Raw genomic sequence first — 12,403 nt, 5'->3', positions numbered from 1 at the left:
TACAAACAAGGCAAAATTAGAGTTTTTCGATTAGATGATCCAAGTTCATATCGTGTCAGAACTCAAACGTGAATGTCCTCAAACACTTTCGCGACATGACCATTAGGTATCGTGACGCTGCCAAATTGGCAGCACCGCACAGCTGTCTCACTCCAATGATTGGAAGAGGTAGCAGCTGACAGCTCTACAAATTACCACACTCGATAGTGTAGTAAATCAACAAACACACCACAATTTGGGCTTCTCACACAACATGGCCCAAATCAACACAAAGAGTGTCCCAGACAGCGAATAAAGGCCCCTTTACATCTGTCGCACATTTTATCTGCACGACGTCGCTTAAGGGACAATCTCATTTACCAGCTATTACCCTGCAAAAACGCTCCCGTCATTCCACGTCAGTTGACTAGTCATTTTACGGTTATAGGTTATATTCATATTCACATGTGCATGGGCGTGGGTAAGTTTTGTGACCAAATCTTTTGTAGGGATAGTCCACACAATAATCCAGCAAAGTTTTGCACCTTGTTGGTGGGAGCCCAGGGTGGTTTATAGTAAACATCACCACAATTTATAGCAAGTTTCTGCAATATAAAACACACTAGGGGACACAAAGATAACTCCAAATTTTGAAAAATTTTATAAGTCAAAGTTTTGAGGTAATCTCGTCACTGAGCCACAACCAGATATGTTTTTTTGAAAAATAATCAATACATATATAATATGACTTAATGAGTCTAATTTCAGGCATCATGACCCGCTACGGCCAATTGCGCAAAGTATATGAGAAAAAGGCCAGCTATTTCAAGGTCCCATGCCATTTGTGTTCGGCTAGGCATCCGATCCGTCTATGCCCAGTCTACCGTTCAAAGACGAATGAGGAACGGATGCGTGAAGCTCTTCTGGGCAATTATTGTGGCAATTGCCCCTCCATGGCGCATCGCACGGCTGGTTGCACAAGCAACGGGAGATGTCGGCGATGTGGCGAGAAACACCACACCACCCTTCACGTGGATGAGCATACCAAAGCCTCACGTGAGCCGTACAAGCCATGGAGTGTACTGGTAGAGGAGGAAGAACGCGATAACCTCGAAGGGGCGTTGTCACTCTACGCCTCCGATATTGAGACGGAGGAGATCGACCGAGGAACCAGGGAGACGGACATCTATTCCCAACCAGCCAGCATGGCCAAAGAGAGATCGGAACCACTGCCCTTCCGACTCTCAGAGACATCGGAACCACTGCCCTTCCGACTCTCAGGGGGATCGGAACCACGGCTCTTCCGACCCCCGCTTCAACATGAGCGCCAACAGTCAACCAGAACCCCTCACCGTCGCCGACGACCACGACAACGCCCCCAGCTGGCCAACAACAAAACAAATCGCCTTCACGAAGCCATCATGACCAGCCTGCCTCGCTCTAGGTCGACCGCCGCCGATTCTCGAGGAGTCATTGCCACTCGCCAGCTAAGGACGCCGCTAGCGTTCCGCAGTGGACGTACAGGGCTGGACCCCGTCGCTGGACCGGTACTGCGGCCCATGATCTCGCTTTCGCCGACCGCTATCGTCAAAGTAGAAGCTGGAGGACGACTAGATCTGGTGCGAGCATTGATCGACGTCTGTTCGCCATCCACAGTCATGTCCGCCGATTTGGTCCGGGATCTGCGGCTGGACGAAACTCGAGTGGGTAGCCAGACAGGCTGTGTGGTGTGTCTGCGGGGGAAGCACGGCGACAACAAACGCATTGCGACCCATGCCGTCGTCACGCCACATTTCCACCGAGTGGCGCCTAGTCACAGCCTGGATCCAGCCATCGCGGATATGGATACTCGTATATGTCTCGCCGATCCCAAATTCTACGTCACGTCGCCAGTACGCCTAGTTCTCGGGGCAGACGTATATGCCGACATTATGCTGAATCAAGTTCTGCCAGCGTCATTCGGCCCGCTCTTGGCGGAAAGCATGATATTCGGCTTCGTGCTCTCTGGAGTATCCTGAGCCTAAAGGGTCGCAGATAAATATCAAAAAAAAAATGAATTTTGAATTTGCCTTTAAATTATGAATTTTGTAATAAAGAATATATTATACTTTGAACTCATGCGTACAGTCTGTCCATCCACAAATTTCTCATCTTCCTCCCTCTAGATATTGTCTACTCTAGCAGCAGGGCAAGGCGAGCTTGCGTACCGCAAGGGGGCCGGCATGTTTAGGCCAGCAGGCTAACCCCAAAGGAAAATTAAGGGCCGGCCACCCTAATGCAATTTAATACAGAACCGCTTATTTATTACGTCCGTTAGCACATATACTAAAAGCAAAATTGACGTTTCGTTAAGTTACCCCGCCAAAGGCCTGTTAGCTTTGGGGGTAAACGGAATGCGTGGAAAGGGAACTCGTTCACTTGGATTAAAACCGCAGCAGTTTACGCACGCTCGAACGTCTTGAAGCCGCAAGTTAAAACCACATCAAACGTCACACCGCCAGAACGCAGAGTCCCTGGATATATTAAAGGTAATATTGTAGCAATTGCATGCTTGCACCTTTAAACTCTCTTTCTGTTATTTTCCACTGCATATTTTGTGAAATAAAGTCTATTGAAATTTTAATATTAACCACTGCCTTTCTTTCCTAACCTCCATCGAGAGAAACTAGTCTGGAATCCGCCAGCTCACGTTTTCACAGTGCATTGCCTATTTTGCGGAGCACTCGACATTTAAGGTATTTTGGCAGGAATTTGGCGTTAATGCCCTGTTTGAAGTTACTCAAAGCAAAGTTTTTCCGGAAAACTTCCTGACCTTCCTTGTAGTTAACTTGTCTAGAGCGCTTATATAGGTGTTTATCCCCCTATCCTTTGCCAGATCTAAATTCCTACGAATTTGCTCGCGAATATTAGTCAGCTTGTCGGCTCTATTTGCTATCGTAACCTGACCTTCCCTAAGGCTGCCGAGTATTGTACGTTGAACCATGTTCTGGCCATATAATGCAAAGTATGGAGAGCACTGAATCGCCGTATGGAAGTCGCTTCTCAACACTGATAGAATCTCGGGTATATGTTTATCCCATCGCTATGGTCGGGTTTATCCTTCAGGAAAATTCTAATTTTAGACACAATTTCTCTATTGACTCGTTCTGAGGCGTTCGCATGAGGAGAATATAACCCCGTCCTCACGTGTGTCACCCCATAATTTTCTAAAAATTTGTTCATTTCCTTCGAAATAAACTGTTTACCATTGTCACTATGAATAAACTCAGGGACCCCTACAGCTGGAAAAATTTCTGAAGCGAAGTAATTTGTAACGTTAACAGTTGTGGCTCTCTGCATGGGCTTTTGCCAAACGTATTTTGCTTAGATCTCGAATAAGGCCCTAGAAAATCGCAATATAATCGCTGAAATGGCCTCTCGGATGCAAAGGTATTCTCTATAGGCGGTCTCGGCTGCTGATTAGTGGGTTTTACTACTTTGGAAGTGTCACAACGCTGGACGTAGTCCCTGACGTCCTTAGCCTGCTGTGGCCAGAAGTACTTTTGACGGACACGTTCTAAGGTTTTCTGCCACCCGCCATGGTAACTCCGGTTAGCGTCATGTGCTAATTTCACTGCTTCCTCAGTCAACCCTTTCGGCAACCACAAACGCCATAGCGAGTCTTCTTCCCCTTCACCCCCTTACGAAATTTAACTCTTTTGAAAATTACACGATCCACCACTCGTAAGTCAGGGAGAGACTCCTCGTTTTCGGTGACGGTCCTAATCAAATCTAGATATTCATTACTGCTAAATTTCGGGATAGACTAAATCTATTTCCCCGGGTGTGGTAGTGAAAGTCAACTCGTCGGCATCAAACCGCGACAGCGCATCGGGTACTCATTCAGGGTGCCTTTGCGATGTTCCATTCTAAAGTCGTATCTTTGCAGCAGGAGCGGCCACCTCGCCAACCTACCGCTCAAGTCCTTTTGCGTCATTAACCACTTGGGACTGGAGTGGTCCGTGATAATCCGAAACGGTAAACCTTCAACATAGGGTCGGAAGCGCTTCACGCTGACTATGGCGACGAGACATTCCAGCTCGGTTGCTGTATAATTGCGTTGAGCATTATTCAGCTTTTTCGAAACGAACGTGATTGGATGTTCAGCGCCCTCATCATCGACCTGGAACAACACTCCGCCAACACCTATTTTGGAAGCGTCGCATTGAATTATAAACTCCTTGTAAAAATCGGGTTGGACCAAGACAGGAGCGGAACTCAAGGCTACTTTAAGTTTTCGAAGGCCTCTATAGCTTCAGAGGTAAGCTTGAACCGGCCTGATGACTTACGGAGGCAGTCGGTCAAGGGACCTGCCAAGTCAGCAAAGTTGGTAATAAATGTCCTGTACCAATTCGCCATGCCTACAAACCTACGCACCTGCCGAGGGGATTTAGGGATCGGAAAGTTGTGCATCACTTCTATTTTCCCTGGATCCACTGTCAGACCTGCGTCGGTCAAACACTTTGCCACTTCCGCCAGCAACTTCAGGTGGTCCTCAAAGTTCGTACTGCATACCTGCTTTGCGTCCGGTCTGGCTCCGAACGCATTACTCATAAGGTAATGCCTCAACCCTCGCGTGGCCTCCCTGCGTAGCATTGATAACCGCGAGACCGTTGAAAGGCGACTACACAATCGGCTCCGGATAGCGGCCTTGAGGGGGGACTTTTTAGAATGGATACGACTAACACGAATCCGCCAAGGATGGGTTGCGGAAGAAGAGCGGTTTTGATGGAAATCCGTCAAATCAATCTCCAGCACTCTAAGCCGACTTCCGCTAATTTGTTGCTCTGCCTTGAAAAAGGCGGAGTGGATATTGTCCTTGTCCAGGAGCCGTGGCTGAGTAGTAATGGCAGTAAGATTTCTGGATTAAGGACAGGAAAATTCAACACCTTGGTGCATGGGGTCAAGTAGGCCTAGATCCTGTGTGCTTGTTAAAAAAGAGATTAAAGCTTTTATTCTCTCTAATTTCAGCAATGCTGACGTAACCACGGTCTGCCTCGAGCGAGGAAGTAATGAAATGTGGGTGGTCTCAGCGTACATGCGCCACGGGGACGTAGCGGGACCACCACCTGCGATACTGGGCGAAATCACCGCTGAAGCAAGGCAGAGAGGTGTTGGCGTGATCATCGGTGCCGATGCTAATGCCCATCATAGCATCTGGGGAATCTCGGATACCAACACTAGAGCTGAGTCTTTATTTACTTTTATTGTATATGAGGGACTTTGTAAATGTAATAGGGGGAATGACCCGACTTTTATTACTGTGGTAAGGGAGGAGTTCCTGGATCTCACCCTGGTTAGTAGAGAACTGGAAGGTCGGATATCTGGCTGGAGGGTTCTCAACGAGCACTCCTTCTCTGGTCACCGAAATATTCGGTTTTCGGTGAACGAAGAACGTCCCGGTAAAACATCTTTTAGGAACCCTAAAAGTACTAACTGGGACCTGCATTGTAGGAAGCTGGGAGAGTTATTGCCTGCGGCGCCTACCGTTTGTTCGGACCTGTCCGAATCTGAGATAGACGTTCTGGTGGAAAACTTTACCTCGGCAAGCAATAACGCCTTTCAGCTGTCCTGCCCATTGAAAAGTTACAGGGGGAAGGGCAGGCCGCCCTGGTGGTAGGATTCTCTTGACGACCTAAGAGCGTCCAGTCGGCGGCTCTTCAACAGAGCCAGGAGGAGTATATTACCCTCTGACTGGGAGCTCTATAAGGTGAGTCTGGCGAAAACGTAGAAGGCTGCAATGAATCCGCGAGGCTTAGAAAAATTCTCTAGGAATCCCGCTCCTCTGGGGTATCTGCGAGATGATGGTGGGGTCTGGTCGATGAGTAGCGAGGAGTCCCTAAAGCTTTTACTGGACAATCATTTTCCCGATGTCCCAATTGCGCAGGGATCTTCGCCTGCATGGTCGGCGGTCGTTGGCCATGCAGAAGTGCCTGCCATTCCAATACGGGAAAGTCAAACAACCTGGGCTATAGGGTCGTTCAAGCCCTATACGTCTCCGGGCCCGGATGGAATCATTCCTGCGCAACTTCAAATTTCTTTGGGGATTTCCTGCCGCTGGTTGTCCATCATCTATACAAACTGCCTCAGGCTTAACTATATCCCAAAGTCTTGGCACACGGTTAAGGTTATTTTAATTCCGAAGGCCGGCAGAAGCTCTCATGTATCACCTAAGCATTTCAGGCCAATCAGTCTCTCGTCGTTTCTTCTTAAGACGTTTGAGCCGCTGATTGAACTGTACCTACGGGAAAGGATACCTCGGGGGTTTCTGTCGGTTTCACAGCATGCGTACTGCAAGAGCAGATCTACGGAAACAGCTCTCCATTCGATTGTAAAGCAAATAGAGGGGTTTTAGAACACAAAAATTATGCTCTGGGTGCCTTTCTAGACATCGAGGGGGCTTTTAATAATGTCTTACCGGGGGCAATCGAAAGAGCTCTGGTGGGTTTAGGAGTCGAGGCGGCTCTGGTTGAATTTATTATCAAACTTCTATGCGGCAGAATTGTCGCAGCGGAGTTGGGAGGGGCCATAATTAAGAGGAAGGTGTGCAGAGGCACGCCACAGGGGGGTGTCCTATCCCCTCTCCTCTGGGTTGTGGTAGTCAACGAGCTTCTTGTGGTGCTGGAAGCCAATGGTTGTCGGGTGGTTGCCTATGCAGATGACCTCGCTATCCTAGTCAGAGGCAAATTTCTGGGCACCCTGCGCGATGTTCTGCAGGGCTACCTGTATACTGTGGCTAGGTGGGCTGAATCATGTGGATTGGCGGTCAACCCGGGAAAAACGGAATTGGTCCTTTTCACAAGGAGATATAAGATGCGCGATTTCAGAACTCCCTCGATTGGAGGGGTACCGTTGGTACTTTCTGATAGGGTTAAATATTTGGGGATTGTTTTGAACAAGAAACTCTCCTGGAGACCCAATGTGGAAGATCGGGCAAGGAAGGCCGACATTGCCTTGTACTGCTGCAGAGGAGCTATCGGAAAGAGATGGGGACTCTCGCCAAGAATAGTACACTGGCTTTATGAGATGGTGGTCAAACCGATTCTGCTATATGGGGTGCTGGTCTGGTGGAAAGCACTGGACACGGCGAGCACCCCCAAAATGTTAGTGTCAGTGCAACGGACGGCGCTGATCGGTATCAGTGGCGCTCTCAGAACAACACCTACCTTGGCACTGAACGTCATGCTGAACATATACCCAGGAGATATTGCGGGAAAGGCGGCCGCGGTTGGTCAGGCTTCGTGATATGGGATATAGACTTTCTGACCGCGGACACTCTAGCCTTCTTACCAGTTTCGACTTCATCCCGGATAGAACGGACTACTGTATGCCGATAACTGCTCCCTATACAACCTTCACCCCAGTTATTCCAGAGAGAGGATTGGGGAAGAGGAATTATCTCGGGCATGGGACCGGTTAACTTGTTCACGGATAGGTCAAGGCTGGATGGAAAGGTTGGTGGGGGGGTCTTTTGTCAAGAGCTAAATTTAAGCCGCAAGTTTAAGTTGGCTGATCACTGCAGTGTATTCCAAGCGGAAATTGTTGCGATTAAGGATGCGGTGGATGGAATGCTATCCAGTGCTACCACGGTTAGGGAATTTAACATCTACTCTGATAGCCAAGCGGCTATCAAGGCCTTGAGCTCAACTACAGTGCGGTCGAGGATGGTCTGGGAGTGCCTGACCTCGCTTGCGATTGCATCGAATTATTTTACAATTAAGATTATCTGGGTCCCGGGTCATAGTGATATCCCGGGTAACTGTCAAGCAGATCTCTTAGCCCGCATCGGTACAACTGAACCGGATGAAGATGGCTGTAGGGATTTCGCGATCCCGCTGGCCACCTGTGGATTGCTCCTCCATAGCTGGGCCTCGAATCAGCTCAGCAAACGTTGGGCGGATACCACGTCTTGCAGGGTAGCAAGATCTTTCTGGCCAAAAGTGGATGGCAGGAGGTCTGCTGAAATAATTGGGTTCACTAAGGCTCACCTATCAATGGTCATTGGGGTTTTGACAGGGCACTGTCCCTTGGGTATCCATGCGGTACGTCTCAATATACTGGAAACTCCATCCTGCTGCAGCTGTATGGAGGATGATGAGGTGGAATCACCAAATCACTTTATGCTTGATTGCCCAGCTTTGGCCAGAACTAGACGAAAGTACTTCGGTATCGACTCACTTGGATCTCCCGAGGATTTATCCAAAGTTGAGATCGGTATCATTCGGAGCTTTATCGTTGCTACCCAACGATTCTCTAAGTAGCTAGATCTAAGTCACCGTTATTTTTGGTGTATGTGGTATCACAACGGACCTTCGTGTTGTCCAAGTGAGCTATCCTTATCAGGGCAGCTACCACCTAACCTATCCTATGCCATCAGGTCGTCCACGTAGACGAAGACATTCTCCCGCAGACGCGAAAGGATTGCCTTGTCCATCAGCCTACTCATAGTCTGCGTTCCATTGCACACACCAAAGGGCATTACCTTGAAGTGGTACAGAGTCCTCCCCGGAACCGCTAATGTTGTTTTTTCCTTAGAGGACTCCGTCAATTTGATCTGGAAGAACGCGTCTTTCAGATCAATGCCACTAATAAAGTGCGTATCTTTCATTCTGCTCAATAAGCCGTTAATATGAGGCAGCGGGTATGAATCTTTCTTAGTTACCGCGTTGACCTTCCTGGAATCTATGCACAACCTCACTTTACCTGGTTTCCGGACCAGTACCACAGGACTACACCATGGAGAGTTCGATTCTTCTATAACTCCCAATTCGAGTAGCCTGTCTATTTCACTAAAAGCTCCGGCTTGCCTCGGTAGCGAAAGAGGGAAATGTTTTCTTTTTATAGGAATAGCATCCCCGGTGTCAATGTGATGCTCCACTAACTTCGTTTGCCCCAGACCTAGATTTTCGAATGAAGGAAACGCCTCTATGGCCTTCTGTAAATCTCTTCTCCGGGTTGGTGACAAATCGTGGAGATTAAGATCTTTGTCCTTTTCATTGCTAACCTCTAGACACTCTGCACTTGGGAATATTTCGGAAGTTAACGCAAATGCTCTCCAAAAATCAACCCCGAAGTAAGCTTCTTGGAGAAGTGAAGGAACAAGGTAAAAACGAGTAATCTTTGTGGTATTCTTGAAGATGACCGGCAACGATATCGAGCCTAAGATTTTTTGCTTGTTGCCATCCGCGGTGTATATGCACGCATGTAGGGGTTGATAATCGAAGCGTTTATCTTTTAGGAATTCTACACCATTCTTCGCCAAGATGGAGACGTTGGCTCCCGAGTACAACAACCCTACAATAAAACTATCTTTTATTTTTCCCTTCCCGAGAGGCCTTTCATCCTCCGTAAGCTTTAACGTGGTGGTTTGCAGCGATCTACGCTCCTATGCTCTCCTCTGACATCTTTTCCTGCACTTCAAAATATTTTCTGATACCGGTTGTTGTTCAAAAATTGCATGTCTTATTTGTTCATACCCATGTTCCCTTTCTTCTAGATTAAGTGAGAAATGCGTCTGGCAAGCGGCATCTCTATGCTGGCGTTACAGAATTCTGATCGGTTCGCCCATCGCGGATGAGGACGTTCGACTATCGGATTCAGAACTATTGCAATTATCCGTACTGTCAGGGAAAGTTATTATTACATTTGGGTATTCTTTCGCCAGGGTACTACTGCAGCTCGGAAACTCACCACCTCCATGCAACCCGGTACCTGCGAGAGACCCGCCCTCTGGTTCAGCGCACGGGATGACGCCTCGAGCAATGGCTGGTATGGGAGCTATGACGCCGAACGAGGTTCCCCCGCCTTCTCGCTCGGGTACTGGTTTCCCAGCCTGCGATGGTCTCTAGGGAATTTAGGAGTAAGAACTCCCTTATACCCACATTTAAAACAAAACGAATTCCTAATGGGTTCCTCGCAGTATAAATATGAATGCCCCATTGCCTGACAATTCAAGCATTAGATTCCTGAATAGTCCGATTTCCTTTTGCGTCGATACTCCAACGACTCTAACTATGGGTCAGCTTCGCAGTCCTCGTCTTCCATCCTCATGTCCGGGGTTATCGTGGCGTCCTGGGTAAGTGGCTCCCAACAACTTGCTTTCTTTCAGCACTTGTTCTCCTCTGCGTGCTACATCGCGTAGATCATGGAGGGTCACCACTTCCGCGTTTAAGCTGCTGTTGACGTTCCTTTTTATGATGTCAATCAGTAAAACCTCCGACATTGGTTCTCTTAGCCGCGCGTTTAAGGAGACTATGTCCGTGTGGAACACGTCATAGCACTCACGCAGCTTCTGGTTACGCATGGAGATCTCCATCATGATCTCGTGGTCACTTTTTAGAGTACCGAACTCTCTCTTTAATGAAATGCTTATGTCGCGTTTGGGTTTTGTTTCGTAAACAACCAGTACGACTCTTCGGGCCGCCCAGAACGGAATAGGTGGAAAGTAGCCATTGAGTATTCTCGCATAGGGTGTTTAGCTTAAACAGAAAATCCGCCACGCTTCCAGAACCGGCGAACGATATTTTCCACTCCTGGGGTTTCACTACTATGCTGCTCGGAGCAGGGTTCATCGGGGTTACTACCGCTGGAAGTGGGTTACTTTCCGTTCTAATCGCGTTCCTGTTCAAATTCTTGGTTTGTTGGGCAGACTCGAGAGCTGCGTTGAGTTGGTGCATGTTGTTTCGGATCGTCCCCATCTCGCTCCGCATTTCTTCCTGCGGGGTCTGGAAAAGCTGGTGTAACACTTCCACCCACGAATCTCCACGAGGAGTTTGGGTATGGATCCCTGGGGTATTCGCCCTGTCGTTTGCAGCTTCTCCAAAATTCCCATGATTTAGTGGCAAGGCACTAGCTCCGTCCAGTGCATATGTCGACACATTGGTCATTAGCCCCGAGATATTATGCGCGTTCATCAGGGGCGCGTTCAGATTACTTGTGCTTCCAGTTATATCCAATTTTTCGCGGTGGTCGTTTAGGTCCGAGCCTGCTAGGGTATGAACCACCAAAGGACGCTTAGCCTTTGAAAAAGCCCCCTGTTATTGCCACCCCGGTGCTGGTTCCCTCTAAAGTTTCCAGCACTCCCGCACGGAGTATTTCGGCCCGTTTGCTCAAATGACTGGTCACGCGACATTATAATCAGGAAAAAATTTGTAAATTGTTAAATCTTAGTATTGGTATCTCTAAAAAAACTTCTGTTTAAAACAAAACGTAAAGCAGTTAGGGGTTAAGGAAAAAGGTCAGAATTCACCCCCTTCACCCTATATTCTAGACGATGAATGTTTTAAAAAAATGTATATTTATATATAAAATTGCCCGAGGGAATAAGAAAAATTCGCGAGAATAAATACTAACAATATTTGTTCGATAATCGTATCGAATAAAAAAAAATTCGAAAGCTGGAAAAAAGTGATTAGTTAAATATACTTGTTGTGTAATCAATGAAGAATAATACAGGTGTTGATTGCAATGTTGACATCCCATCATTAGAAGGCCCAGGTAAAAAGGATTTTGTTATAAAAAAAAAGATTCACTCACACTGGTCCCTAGTGCTCCCAACCGCAATCAAGGGGGTCTTAAGGGCCCACATCTGAGACTGGTTGGGGCCACTAGGGTCAGCCCCAGACACACACAGCTTGGTCCCAACACACCCAGCCGCATCGCTGGGGCGGTCTCCAGGGGCTCACCCCTGGGACTGATTGGGGGTGTTGGGGCATTCTGTCCATCCACCCTGGGCATTCCCTTCGTCTCCACCGCTATGGGTGGAGTGGCTTCAATACCCGCTCCCCAGACTGATGGGACAGGAAAGGGTGCCGCTTTGGATCATAGCTCACCCCGTCACAATCCAGGTGGTATTCGGTGCTACCACTTGAGACGGGGGATTAGCTGGGGTACTTACAATTCACACACTCATACCAACAATACAAATTCGGCAGATAAAAGTTATAAAAATTTAAACATTACAAAAAAAAATTTATTGAAACCCAATTAGCGAACATATGTATTCCAGAGCCGACTAACGGACAACATCCGGAAAACTAAACCCCAAATCAAAAAAAAACTAAGTGCGTTCAGCACTGCCTCACCGGGTGAATACCAAAATCCGGAGGACTTGACGTTAAGTCCCGTGGAACCCCCGCTACTGCCCCCGATGACCACTCCGGACAACCTGATCTGTCCAACCATCCCACAGCAACGCAGGTGGCTGCTCCTGCGGCTGCTCACCTCGGATTGGTGGGATGGTCAACTTCACAAGTCGGCCCGGAATGACCCTCGCGACCAGCGCTTCGGGTTCCACGTTGGGCGCGATCTGTTATGGTTACGCATTTACAGAGCAGCAGCAAGGAAGGCAGTCGGCATTATCTTGTGGTGCACAGTGGCTAGTCAT

The sequence above is a fragment of the Eurosta solidaginis genome, chromosome X, assembly GCF_040869045.1.
Source record: "Eurosta solidaginis isolate ZX-2024a chromosome X, ASM4086904v1, whole genome shotgun sequence".
Taxonomy (NCBI): Eukaryota; Metazoa; Arthropoda; class Insecta; order Diptera; family Tephritidae; genus Eurosta; species Eurosta solidaginis.
This window is presented reverse-complemented; position numbering follows the sequence as displayed.